This window comes from Micromys minutus (genome assembly GCF_963924665.1).
Source record: "Micromys minutus genome assembly, chromosome: 15".
In the NCBI taxonomy this organism is placed as follows: domain Eukaryota; kingdom Metazoa; phylum Chordata; class Mammalia; order Rodentia; family Muridae; genus Micromys; species Micromys minutus.
This window is the reverse complement of record NC_137984.1, coordinates 54137161-54152364: the sequence shown is the minus strand read 5'-3', so window position 1 is coordinate 54152364 and position 15204 is coordinate 54137161.

Here is a 15204-nt window from a genome sequence, read left to right as displayed (position 1 = left end):
CACAAGATTCTCTGAGATATTAACCCTAATGAAGCAAACAACTATTAGATTCTTGAATGGTCTATTAAGAGACAGCCATTGTTGGAATAGTTGGGCAACAGTCTATAAGTCTCTTTAAGAATCTCACTTTTATATACAAAGATTCATCTTATTAGTTCTGTTTCTCCAGGGAACCCTGACTAATTCATAACCTCTCCCTCCCCATCAGTTTAAAGAATTATTTTTGTATGTTTCAAGATTCATCCATTCTACAAATAAGATTGAGCTTTTGCTGTATTCTAGATCTTTTTGTAGGCTATAAAACAGAATTTCCCAAAATATGAAGGTTACAATAATAAGAATAACTAATCAAAGTAAAATCAAGAAAAAAAAAGCAATGAAAAGGGGGTTTGTCCAGGTGGCAGGCAGGTCCTCTGCTTAAAGAGTATGGAGCACAGGAGACACGTGTTGAGTCAGGAGAGGGACTACTGCAAGAACATCCTCAGAGGCACATGCATGCCTCCCCCACCTCTCACAAATACATGAACAAGTTTGTATTATTGGATTCTGTAGTTATATCTGTTCTCAATTATTTATGTAAGTTTGACTTTGTATTGACAGTATTAAAATTAATGCTTCAATATACTTCTGAAACTTTCATGTAAATACTGAATATGAAGAGATAGAGTCATAAAAGCACAAGTACAAGATTTATTACTTTGATTTGTTTATTTAAATAGTGGCTATATAGCAGAAAATTGAGCAACATCTATTGTTTTAGACTTTGGGGAATTGCTTTCTTATCTAACTGGCATACACCAAACGCCTTCACAATATAGAAATTATAAAATTTCCCTTTAACTCTGTCTCTCTACATTTATGTATGTGGTGGAGTGTAAATCATAATAAATACAGTACCATCTGCAATTATGGTTATTGTTCTTACTAATAGAGAGAAAATATCCTGGTCATACACTGATACATGTAATATGCTCAGCTGTCCACAGATGACTGGGTAAGACAGCTCTCAGAGTTACATAGGTGGGTGCTTTGAATGAGAATACCCCATCATAGGCACATAGGAAGTGGGACTATTAGGAGGTATCACATTAATGTGGTAGGTGTGGCCTTGTTGGGGCAAGTGTGTCATTGAAGTTGTATTCTGAGGTCTCAGAAGCTCAAGTAAGGCCCAGTGTCACTTTCTCTCTTCCTGCTGCCTATCAATCCACATGTAGAACTCTCAGCTCCTTTTTCAGCATCATGTCTGCCTGCACATTGCTATACTTCCCATCATGATGATGACAGACTAAACTTCTGAACCTGTAAGCCATCCCCAATGAAATATTTTACTTTATAAGAGTTTCTATGGTCAGAGGAGAGATTTTGGTCCAGCAAAAGTTGGCATTCCCAGTGTATGAAGAGGGTGGGAGAGGGTGGTTGGGAGAGGTAGCACCTTCATGGAGGTGGGGGGGGTGGATAGAAGTGGGGGAAGGGGATAACATCTGTAATGTAATTACAGAGAATATTCAATAGAAAAAAATAAAAAGAAACATTCTGATAAAAAAAAAGTTTTCATGGTTGTGGTATCTCTTCACAGCAACAAAAACCCTAAATAAGACAGAAATTGGTATTCATAGTGAAGTGTGCTATGACAGATCTGACCCTGTTTTTAGGAAATATTGTGAAAGGACTTTGGAACTTTGACTTAAAAAGCCACTGAATGTTGAGATCTCAGTGGAATGCTCTATGGGAGCTGGAAGAAATTCTTTCTTATCTTTTTGTACAAAGCTTAAGTCCAAGTAGATCAAAGACCTCCACATAAAACCAGGTACACTGAAAGTATAGGACAGAAAGTGGGGAAGAGCTTAGAACACATAGGCACAGGGGGAAGTTTCCTTAATAGAACACCTTATGCTCTAAGATCAAGAATTGACAAATGGGACCTCATGAAATTGCAAAGATTCTGTAAGTCAAAGGACACTGTCAAAAGGATAAAATGGCAACCACCATATTTTGAAAAGATCTTTATCAGTCCTACATCTGATAGAGGCTATTATCCAATATATACAAATAACTCAAGAAGTTAAACTCTGGAAAATCAAATAATCCTATTAAAAATGGGGTACAGAGCTAAACAAAGAATTCTTAACTGAGGAATATCAAATTGCCTAGAAGCACCTAAAGATATGCTCAACATCACTAGTCATCAGGGAAACACAAATCAAAACAACCCTACAATTCCACCCCACACCACTCTGAATGGCTAAGATCACTCAGGTAAGAGCAGATGCTGGCAAGGATGTGGAGAAAGAGGAACACTCCTCTACTGTTTGTGGGATTATAAACTGGTACAGCCACTCTGGAAATCAGTCTGGTGGTTCCTCAGAAAATTGGACATAGTACTACCTCAGGACACAGCTATATCACTCCTGGGCATATACCCAAAAGGAGCTCCAACATCTAACAAGAACACATGTTTCACCCTGTTCATAGCTGCCTTATTTATAATATCCAGAAACTTGAAAAAAAACAAAATGTCCTTCAACAAAAAAACAGATAGAAATTGTGGTACATATACACAATAGAGTCCTCAGCTATCAAAAACAATGAGTTCCTGAAATTCCTAGGCAACTGGATGGAACTTAAAGCTTTCATCTTGAGTGAGGTAACCCAGTGACAATAGAACAATCATGGAATGTACTCACTTACAAGCTGATACTAGCCCAAAATGCTCAGAATACCCAAGACACCATCCATGGAACTTAAGAAGCTCAGAGATAAAGAAGGCCAGAAGACAGATGCCTCCATCCTTCTTACAAGGAAAAACTAATATTCATGGGAGGAAATAAAGGGAAAAATAGAGGAGCATGGATTGGAGAACAGATCATCAATAGACTGCCTCACTTGGGGATCTACCCCATATGCAACCAATAAGCCCAAGCACCATTGCTGATGCCAAGTAGTGCTTACTGGCAAGAACCTGATATGGATGCTTCCTCAGAGGCTCTGCCAGAACCATACTGATACAGATGAGGATGCTTGCAGCTAACCATTGGACTGAACACGAGGATCCCATTGAAAGAGCTAGAGAAAGGACTGAAGGAACTGAAAGGGTCCGCATCCCTATAAGAAGAACAACATTATCAACCAACCAAGCCCACCACAGCTCCCAGGGACTAAAACACCAAGCAATAAAATATTTTGGAGAGATCCATGGCCACTGGGATATCAGAGGATAACATTCTCTGACATTAATGAGAGGAGAGGCCTTTGGTCCATTGAAGTCTCATTTGCCCAGTGTAGGGGAGCACCAAGGTGCTGAGGTGGGAGAGGGTGGTTGGGAGATGGAGCACCTTCATCGAGGCAATGGGAGGGAGAGGGGGATGAGATTTGAGGAAAGGGATAACATCTGAAATGTAAATGCAGAGAATATCCAATTTCAAAAAATGTTGAAAAATAAAAAAGAATGTTGAAGCATTGCAAAGGATAGAGGCCTTGCTTGTGAAGTTTCAGTGGGAAATTGAAAGACTGTCAGGACCACTTGCTATTATGATTTAAGATTTTAACATTTTGTTTATCTAAAGCTGTGGTTAGCAAGATACCTGCATTGCTAAAATGAAACCTTTGCTTTGCTCGGATACTCAATGCTGGTCAGCTGAGAATTTAGTAGTGATTAAGACTAGACGAGCAGTACCAAGGTACAATCTTCTAGGAAGTATTTCCTGGGAGTCAGCACACAGAAGTTGTGTTCCAGAGGAAACCAGGATTGGGCCTTGTGCTGACAGCCAAGTTTGGTAGTTCAAGAGTCCCTGAGATGGTACTGGATGTGAAGGCATGAAGGGATCATGGAGAGTAGCTGAAGCTTGACCCCTATGAGAGGCCAGGAAAGGCCATTGGTGAAGGTGCAGCCTCAGTTGCTTTGACAGCCCAGGACTGAAGGAGTCATGCAAAAGAGTTGAGGCTTGGCATCAGGAAGACAGCCTATGAGAAGCTGGTGGTGAAAGTGCAGCCCAGTTACAGCAGAAAACACAAACAATTTGAAAATTCCAGTACCAAAGGATGAGCACCAAGAACAGCAGCAGTATTTGAATAGAGACAGCTGGAGCCTAGAAAACAAGCTGTGTGTGCAGAACTACAAATGTGGACCAAGCTCCCAGAGGACCCAGAAGATAATTCGTAAATCCCAGATAATTGGACATTGAGTTATTTATACTGTTGGAGTTTGGTTTTCCTTGGTCCAGACTGTGATTGTGTCCTGGTTCTTTTTTCTTGACATGGGTATTTAATTTAATTTTTATTTATATCTAAGACCACTGCTGAAAGACTTGGAACTTTAAAAAAAATTTACATTTTAAAAAAATTGGATATTTCAAAGAGACCGAAATTTTAATGTGTTTGAATTTGTAAAGACTGTGGGGCTTTTGAAGTTGTTTGTTGTTAATGTGAGATCTTGGGGATGATTGAAAAAGGAGTGATGTGGCTTACTTGTGATGTACTTGTGTGTCACATTGATAAGGGGTCAGTTGTGCTGGCTAATTATGTCAACTAGATATACAAATGTATCAGTTGGGAATCTACAGAGTCACAAAACTTATGGAATATCTCGCTATATTAAGGAAATTGATTGTAATGACTTACAATCTATAATTCAACTAACCCAAAAAATGGGCAACTGTGAATGGAAAATCCAAGAATCTAATAGTTGATCGATCCCACAAGGCTAGTTGTTTCAGCTGGTCTTCTGTAGAAACACAATCCAACAGATGAGCTGGCAAGTAAATGCAAGCAGGTGAAGAAGACTGATCTTCCTTCTTCTTCCAATGCCTTTCTGTAGGCCTCTAGCAGGAGGTGTGGTCCAGATTAAGAGTGTGCACCACCGTGTCTGGATCTGGGACTTGCTTTGTCCCAGGCTGACCTTGAACTCAGAGATCTGCTTGCCTCAGACTCCTGGAATTAAAGGTTTGTACTACGTTGCCTGGACCTAAGCTTGTCATGGCCACTATTCCTCAAGATCTTCATGTCAACATCCAGGTCAGAAACCTGTGCGTTCCAGACTCACAAACTTGATCACAGCTGTATCCTCTATTTATGGATTGTAGGACAATCCAGATGTAGTCAAGTTGACAACCAGAAAAACCCACCACAACAAACTAAAACATGAATGGAGAGAACCTTAATGAAGAAAGTGCCTGCATAATATCAAAGTGTAAGGCCTTTTCTTAATGAGTTATTGATGAGGGAGGGCCCAATCTATTATGAGTAGTTCCATCCTTGGGTTGGTGGTCCTGGATTCTATAAGAATGCAGGCTGAGCAGGCCATGGGAAATGAGCCAGTTAGCAGCACTGTTCATGGCCTTTGCAGCACCTGCCACCTCCAGGTTTCTGTCTTGTTTGAGTTTCTGTCCTGATTTTCTTTGATGATGAACAGTGATATGGAAGTATAAGTCAAATAAACCTTTGCCTCCCAACGTGTTTTTAGATCATGGTATTTCATTGCAGTAATAAAAACCCTAACTAAGATAATAGGTAAAACACTTATAATAGGTGCCAGCCCTGTGCTCTCTGCCTCGGGTGTAAAGTCTCCCTGTTGAATGATCCCAGGTCACATTTATGTTTTCAAACCATTGCTTAACTCTCTTGTTTAACGTTCTTTTAAATTCTGGCATCAACACATCCTGGAGGGAGAGAATGGTCTTTGTTACTTCAGATAACCTTTTATCCTTGGACAGAGGATATCAGAACCCCCCAAACTCCAACAGCTGTGCTATTAGGTGAAACATAGAAAGCACTGTGGCCTTTGCCACAATCAAATGTGTGTGTTTGTGTGTGTGTGTGTGTGTGTGTGTGTGTGTGTGTGTGTGTGTGTGTGTGTGTGTTGGGGGGAGGGGCAATTAGATTTCCTTCTAATCACAATAAATGGGCAAATGATGAAAGAGAGTTGGTGCCAGAAGTTTCAAAAACATCCACAGGTATACCACTGCCTTTCTCTAAACCTGTGGTCTGAATTAAAGCAAGCCTTCTGACAGGGCTTTACTTAGAAGCACACTGATATGGCTTTTTACAGCTTAGCCCCAAGGCAGCTTACGTTTGTTTTCTTGTTCCTGCTATGGCTGAAGAATTCCATCTGTTCTTGTTTTTAACTAAAATGATGGCAGTACTGTGTGTGTGTGTGTGTGTGTGTGTGTGTGTGTGTGTATGTGTGTGTCTGTGTGTGTGTGTGTGTGTGTGTGTGTGTGGTCAAGGCTAGGGTTAAGTCCCCACTCGGTCCAAAGAAAGAGCCACTTTCTTTTTAGCAATTCCTATGATATGTCCAATATTTATGCTTAAAGATCACAATTTGATACACCCTCTCCATTAGGTGTATCTTCCAAAATAGGCCTATTTCACCCCACAAGTCCTTATCCTTAGAACATATGGAGTATACCAGGTACCCTCCATGTGTCCTCGTCACTCTCTGACTGTCCATGCTGAGACTGTACCAACAGGAACCACACTAGCCTATGGAGGCACAAGAGGGCCTGACCATTGAATTTTCGACAGAGCCCCTTATGGCCCACTAATGTTGAGCTAAGTAGCACAGAGAGAGCTTTGGGAGCCATGACTCCAAAGGTTGAGTCACTAACTGTTTGCTAACTGGCGCTAGGGCTCTGTATACATGTGTCTGACTGCGAAGACTAATCATCAGTGCCAGATTGTCTTAGTTTTTCTATTGCTGTGAATAAAAGTTATGGCAACACTTACAAAGGAAAATATTTAACTGGGGCTGACTTATTGTTTCAAAGGTTTAGCTCCTTAACATTATGGTGGGAAACATGGTAACATGGAGGCAGACATGATGCTAGAGAAGGACCTGAGAATTCTGTACCTGGATTGGCAGGTGGAAGAAAGAGATAAAGATACTGGGCCTGGCTTGAGCATCTAAGACCTTAAAGCCCTCTCCCAGTGACACATTTTCTCCAAGAAGGCCATACCTATTCCAACAAGGCCACACTTCCTAGTAGTGGCATCCCTATGTTTTATTCAAACAACCAACTTACTCCATCTGACAATTCCAAAGTGCAAGCAAAAATGTCATCTTTGCTTATGCATGAGTAGGGTCCTTAATTACCTCACATGCATGACCTTAAGTTTGAGGCTGAATTGATTGAATTTGTTTCAGAAAAATGTCGGTAGTGGAGAATTTCACCAGAAAAGGCAAAAGGTTATTCAGGGTGGACCCAGAATCTCACTGGTGGCTAAGAAGTTGGCATAGTATGGAGCTGGGCTGTTAGGAGACTAAGGTCAAAAGAACTTAGCAGTGTGGTGGGTAGGGGAGAGGAGAGAATTAAGGGTCTCTCTTGTTCATCTTTAGCTAAGGTAATAGGCACTGGCACTCTCTAGACAAGTTTTTTTTCAACTCTAGTCATTGCTTAGTCAGATGCTCTTGAGCCAGGTCTTTCTTTTGCCTATGGATCTAAAAAGGGTTTCCTCCTTTTTCCTCTAGCATATTCTTCATCTCTCTTCCCTCTTTTTTTCTCCTAGCCATGAATTTACATCACTATCTGCTCTCAGCTCCATTCTCTGTGCTTGTCTGTATCAGACACACATAAATCCATGCCCCTTGCCCTTCCACACTTGTTACCGATCTCTTTGCAGTTGTAGAGGGGAGAGTTAAATTCTAATGTGCTTCTGGATGGAGAAGTAACAGAGCCTGAAGGAAGCTTGTGGCTTTGAGAACATCATAGAAGGGCGGGATGTGAGCACTCCTGCCCCTTCCTTTGACTCTGAGGGGCCCTGGGGGCTTTTAAAGTTCCATACCTTCCTTACAACTTCCCACTCCCACTGAGAGTTTTACAGCCTCCCTCTCCCACTGAGGGCATTTAAAGTCCCACACCCTCCAGGAACAAATGCTTCAATCCTATCTAGCCACAGTTTCTGGAATGTCTCCAGGGTGCCAAGCAGCCCTTCTTCTCAGGAAGAAGTGTTTCATTCTTATCCCCTGGAATCTAGCAACAGCCCTTGGAATGTAGGTCAAAGGCCCTGAGATGCAGCCCATGTTGGCAGTAGGCAATCACCTTAAAAATCAACTAAACCCACCAATGTTTACATGCCTAATCACCATCGCTATAGCCCACTCATTACTAAGTGTATAAAAACTGTACTGACAGAGGGCTCCTGGTTGCCTCTCCTCTAGATGTAGGCCACTCCACTGCACTGAACGAATAAACTTCTTGCTTTTGCATCAATCTCCGATCTCTCTTCTCATTCAAGGGAGTCTCCAGGTAGTTATGGCTGGATTCGATTCTTACAACTCCATGTAGACTCGTTTCATCAACGAGCAAATAAATACTTCCTACATTTTTTTCTGAGTGACTGTTGTTCCATCTTCTCAGAAAATTTTGCAAATTTAACTTTTGTAGATTTATTTATCTTATGTTTATGATGTGTCCTGATGCCCACATATTCTTGAATCTGGAGTTAGAAAGTTGTGAACTGTCATGAGGATACTGGAAATTGAACTTGGGTCCTCTGGAAGAGCAACCAGTGCTCTCAACAGCGAGTTATTTTCTAGTTTATATTTAGGAAAGTTTAAGCTGCTAAATACACCCCCCCACACACACACACTGTACCCAATACATACTTTTTAATTTTTCCAAAATGAAACTGTAAGTGACTTTTATGATAAATGTAATCAATTGAACAAAGGCATAAAATAAACTGTTTGGAAATTGAGACCCTCTTAGGTTCTGTAGTAATTAACACTAGGGAATCATGTTCTAACACCATCCATGTGCTTAAATGTGGGGACTGTGCTAAATCTCACACTGAAATAGTTCTATGTCACTTTTTAACCTCTGTAGGACAATAATTAACCTGTGAAGTAAAAATAAAAAAGTTCTAAAAGAGAAAAATCTTACTAGGAAATTATACACTCCATATGAGACAGGCAATTACCACAAAATTAACAAGTCTGTTAATAACCAGAATTTCATCACATGAAGAAAAATAGACATGCTTTTTATTTTATATTTTCACAAAGATTTTAAATTAGCAAGCTAGCTCCCGCTCTTTCTTTCTTACTTTCCTTCCTTCCTTCCTTCCTTCCTTCCTTCCTTCCTTCCTTCCTTCCTTCCTTCCATCCTTCTGTCCTTTCATTAATACTTCTTTACTACATAGCAGGAAAGTGGACTGCCACATTTACTCACTGGATCAATAAAAGTAGCTTTATAAAGTGGCAATTTTGTAGACATGAACTTCAAAATCCTATTACCATCTCTCATCCCTGGAAAATGATCCAGCATCCAAACAAAGGAGAGACAACCTCCTGAGTAAGAACTGACCAGGTGTCATAATGCGATTCTAGGGAGGAAAAGCAGCAGTGCTCTGAGAAAATAGAATGTGTTCCCTCTGGTAAATAAAGTTGCAGGCTAGCAGGGGACAGTTTATGGGAAAGAAGGATTTTTGTTCAAACCTTTCAGCAGGTTTTTACACCCAATAAATGCCTTAAGTAAAATATAACATCTGTGAGATACGATGGCATGTAATAAACTGTGCACAGGCTTCTTCACACGGATAAATAGATAACAGGTCAGGTGTGTGCTTTAACTATTCTTGCCAAACTTAGACATATCAGGCCATGGTTGTGCAGAAAGACTCAATTTGCTTTGCTATGTTTCTTGTTTATTTGTTTATTTCAGAAGTCAATTCAGCTACCATTTTGAGAAGAAAAAAAATTATTATACATACAATTTGGAGTTCAGAGTTGGCATTCCAAGAACTCTGTGATGCCCCATTGAGTGTCAAAATGGGCACTGGTGATATGCTTTGTACTTAAAATTACTGTGTAAGAAACAAAGAAAAGTTTGAATTCAGGAAGAGAACAAGCAAGGAAATTTCAAAGGGAAATGGAAAAATTGACATGAATTCACAAGATAAACTCAGGTAATATAAATAAATGAGAAAAATATTCAATCTATAACTAGTAAAATAAACCAGCTTAAAATATTTGGCTACTAAATTAGTAGATATTTTAAGAAATAATGTTGTGGATGTGATCAGGAATGTAAAATTAGCATAATTTGATTGACAGATTTGCCTAAATAGGATGGTCAGAGACCTCAAACTTGAAACCAAAGTTACCTATATTTACTTTGAAATAAAATAGGAAAAAATTAAATGTGACTATAACTTTTATATTTTTATTTTATAGTTTTCATTCCTGAGGAATATTACCTCTTAATATATATTTGGCCTCAACTTGATTAAGAAAATTTACCAGCTTTCCTACTTTAATTTCTAAGAAAGATATTTCCTAAGAATAGTTAAATATAGGTGTCAAGACTTTGATCAGGATGTTGACTTCTCTCTAAATTCCTCTTCCTGTGTTGACTCTGTCAAATAAATAAATAAATAAATAAATAAATAAATAAATAAATAAATAAACAGTCCTTGGTTAGGGTGACAATTATGACTTACACGCATTATTCACAAATTTAAGTCTTCATGAAGCCCAAGTCTGAGATCCATCTGATTAGGATACCTTGAATCTTGTGCTTAAAATGAACCACTGACAAGCCAGGGAACTGCTATGCACTGACCTATTCTGGTAATGTGTTCTATGTTCTCCCCTGTGGAGCCAGGCTAGGCCAAGTGGAATGCACAATGGAGAGAAATAGACTCAGATAAATTCCAGGCTGTTGTCAATAAAAGAGGGTGTTAACAGTAAAGGTAATGTGCATGTTTGTGTTACTTTCAATAGAAAAAAATGAATTTTTTTCACCATTAACTTGTCTTGTTGATTCCTACTTCTTTTTGGTCAGTGATAGTTATTAATCTATTAGTATCTCCAAAAAGACACACCTGTGCACAGAACTGTGCATCTTGTCAATGATAAGATGTTGTTCAACCACATTAAGACTGTAAGTGATACCGCTCATAAACATTTAGACTGATAAGCAAAATCCAAAAACAAATAAAAAAACAAAGACTAACCTTTTTTAAAATTAGAATTCAAAGATTTGACTGACTGAATTAAAAGCTATAATTTTTCATTCCTTATACCATGTCTTTTCCTAAAACTACTTTTAGGACACTTGCTTAACATTATTTTATTTTATCAACTTGTGATGTGCTTGAGTGTTACATGTCTCCCCAAAAGCCATATGGCTTGAGGGTTCAAGTCTAGGATTGACAGCCATGTTCCAAGATAAAGATTTTCAGATGTGATTGTATCCTGAGGGCTCTGGTCTCACCCATCAACCCATTGATAAGTTTCTTCTTAACTATCAGGTGATAGACATTTTTGAAGGTAGGACCTAAATAGAGAAAGGATGCTATAGAGGGTGTGCCATTGGGGGTGTCTATTATGGCCAACCCTCTTCTCTGTAACTTCATCTTTTCTCGTCTGGCCCTTCTCTACCATGAAGTAAGTCACTTTCAATGAACAAATATTCTCAACCTTTGTGTTCTACCCCAATATAAGTCAAGAAGCAATTGACCACAAAATAAAACCATAAACCATTTTTTTAGCTGTTGGCCTCACATATTTTGTCACAATAAAGAAAGATTAATGTAATTTGAATTCCATTGTTTAATCAACATAAATGCACTAAATATGACATAATCAGGAAGATTATTGTTTTGGAAATGTCCTGACCTTGAATGGCTACATGGGTGATTGTCAAACACTGCCAGAAGTGTTGCTGTCTCTGAAATCTTCACCACAACCATGATAGAAAATAAGCATGATCTGGGATTCTGTTACCATCTAGCCATTTTGTCATATGTGCGAAGTAGTTATCAGTTTTGAGACATCATTAAACACAGAGGTTTAAAAAAACAGGAAGAGGACTCGTGACTCTTGACTATTCTTCATCTTGCCAGATACTTCTTTGTCCTGTGAGACTCAGGATCATAATTTATACTTGGCAGAATATTTTTTTTTAAAGAACCACAATATGGCCCTCTAGGTTGCAAGATCTCTGTGCATTGTTTAATAGTAATCACTTTCAAAATGGAGGGTAAGCTTAGCATTTATGCCTATTTCACTTACCTGAAAAAAAAATTGAAATGCATAATCCTACTTGACCCATGAAGAGAAATTATTCTTTAAAAAAATCACTTGTTAAGCAAATTCTCATAAGCAAGAAACATAATTACCATTAAATTTCATGAGCATTGATTTATGTAAAGAAAAACAGCAAACTCCATTAAACTTGGCTGAATTGATCCAACAATCACATACATTAAATAACTTAACAAGACATTCCTTCCTCCATTACTAATTATACTATACTATGGCTATTCACCTCTTCTCATTAAGTTCTTGCTGAGTCATTAAGCAACATATACTTAAGATATTCTTATGAACACAGCACATCGGGTATTTATGCCAATGTTTACATCATCTTTATTTCCGTGCTGGAGAGTTTTATGTCAACTTAACACAAGCCTAAAGTTATCTGAGAGAAGAAAAACACAATTAAGAAAATGCCTTTAGGGTGTGGAGAGTCGGATCGGTGTTTAAGAGCACATCCAGAGAGCCAGGGTTCAATTTTGAGCACCCACATGTCTGCTTGTGGTTATCTGTAGCTACTGTTCCAGGGAATCCAACCACCTCACACAGACATTCATGCAATCCCAGCACCAATGTACATAAAATAAGTAAACAAATAAAATAAAAACAAAGAAAATTACAGCACCTGGATGAGCCAAAGCTGGTTGATATCCACAGGAGGTCTCTCCTTTTCTGAAAAGAAAGGAAGGAGGAGTAGATGAGGTGGGGTGGGGGTTGGGAAGGGGAGATGGGGGAACTGGGAGGAGAGGGGGGGAAATTAATTTTAAAAAAGAAAATACCTCCATATGATCAGGCTGTAAGCCAGATTGGATTGCATTTTCTTAATTAGTGGCTAATTGGGGTGGGCCCAGCCCATTGAGAGTGCTACTACTATTCCTAGGCCAGAAGTTCTGGGTTCTACACAAATAGCTGGCTGAGCAAGCCATTGGAGCAAGCCAGTAAGCAGCATTCCTTTATAGCCCCTACAACAGCTCCTACTTCAGGTTCCTGCCCCATCCACACCACTTTGATAATGAACTGTTAATATGAAATTGTGAATAAAATAAACCTTTTTCTCCCCAAGTGACTTTTGGTGATGGTGTTTCATGAAAATCATAGTAACCCTAACTAAGAAAAATTATAGTGACAAAAGTATTAAGGAAAGCATTTTGAAGATTTCAGTACCATGGAATGGCCACCAAGAACTGTAGCAGCAGTGGAATAGAGCTTGCTCCAGCACAGACTGAATGTGTACTGCAGAGGGCAGAGCCAGAGAATGACTCATGCCCTTGGAGAATCACAGAGATCATGAGTGCATCCCAGATATTAGACTTTCAGACTGTTGGAGTTTGGTTTAGCTTTGATGTGATGGTGACTATTTCCTGTTTCTTCCCTCTGTACTAAGGAAGTGTTTAATTTATATTTGATTTTACTGGAGCCCACAGTTGGGAGACTGAATTTAAAAAAAAAGATTTTAGGTTTTAAAAGAGATTTTGGATTTTCAAAGAGAGTAAATATTTAAAGGTTTTTAATTTATAAAGACTGTAGGACTTTTTAGGTTTGTGAAATGTCCTATATTTTGATGTTGACATTAACATGTGCTCTTTGGGGATGAACAAGAAAAAAAAGGTTGTAACTTAATAGGGTTGTGTTCGTAAGTTGACAAGAAGTCAGTTGTGCTGGCCTGCTTCATATGTGCAAGACACAAACTGGAGTCACCTGAAAAGAGGGAACATGAATTGAGAAAATACCTTTATATGATCCAGCTGTAGAGAATTTTTCTAATTAGCATTTGTTGAGGGAGGGTCTAGTCTTTGTGAATGGTACTATCCCTGGTCTGGTAGTCCTGGGTTATAAAAGAGAACAGGCTTAGCAAAAAAAAAAAAAAAAAAAAAAAAAAAAGCCAGTAAGCAGCACTCCACTATGGCCTCTGCATCAGCTCCTGCCTCAAGGTTCCTGATCTGTTTGAGTTCCTCCCCTGACTTCCTTCAATGATGAAGAGCAATGTGAAAGTGTATTCCAAATAAATCCTAAATTCCCTCCCCAAGTTGTTTTTTGGTCATGATTATAGTTATTCTAAGTGAGATACCATCTTTACAGCATCTAGATCTTGTTTTTAACTCAACAAATCCATGGGCAAGACACTTTATTTCTCTGTTTCATTTTTTTTTTTTTTTTTTTGTATTTACAAAAGAAATTATAGAGCAAAGTTCATGACCTCTTATCTCCTTCCAGTGCTGTTACCATTACATTGGAATCCTATTTATTGTAATTATTGTATAGGTGTCTTTATTCTAAAGGTATAAAGAGTTATGAGGGACCTTCATATATGAGAGAACACATACAGGACTTTATGAGTTCATCTGTCTTAGAACCTACCTGGAGGTGAGAAGGTAAGGGGAGATGCAAACTTCTAACTAGACAAGTACCCAACTGACACACCAAAGCACATGCTATAAGAGAGAAGTTCATTGTTTCTCCAACCTACTTACCGTACAGTTTCCAAACAAAAGTTCAGTCATAAAAAGTCAGCAGAAAGGAGAAACAAACATTATTTGGTTTGTAGGAACAGTACTCATTTCCTTTGAAAGATAAAACCATGGAAAATTCTTTCTTCCTCTTAGCCAAAAGGCATAGAAGTGATACAGAAATTCTTTAACGCAGAACCTCAACACCTGTGCTTACTTGTTTTATGTTTTTTTTTATCTCTGTGACAGTGAACATAAATAAAAAACAGAATCAAGCCTTCTGAGAACTGAGTTATGCGGGAAGCTGAGGCAAGTAAAAGAACTCTTTTAGGGCTAAATTTCTAAGTATACACACACACACACACACACACACACACACACATATATTAATGATGGCTCTCTGTGAGTTACCATGACAACAATTAGATATCATCTTTAAAAGCCTAAGGCTTTTAAAATACTCAGTTCCAAGTATTTTGTCTATACACTTCTAGAAAAAGAAATCCTGTTGATGCACTGTACATGGTTTGGACAACACACGGAACACTTGACATGAGTATGGGCCCAGCTGCTTCGCATCACCAAAGGATGCTCTCCCTTCTGCATCACTGGAAGATGCTCTCCCTTCTGCATCTCCAAAGGATGCTCTTCCTCCCAGGTCATCAAGCCTTCAAACCCTAAGCTCACTTTGTTTCAGCTATTTATTTAACTCCTCTCAAGACA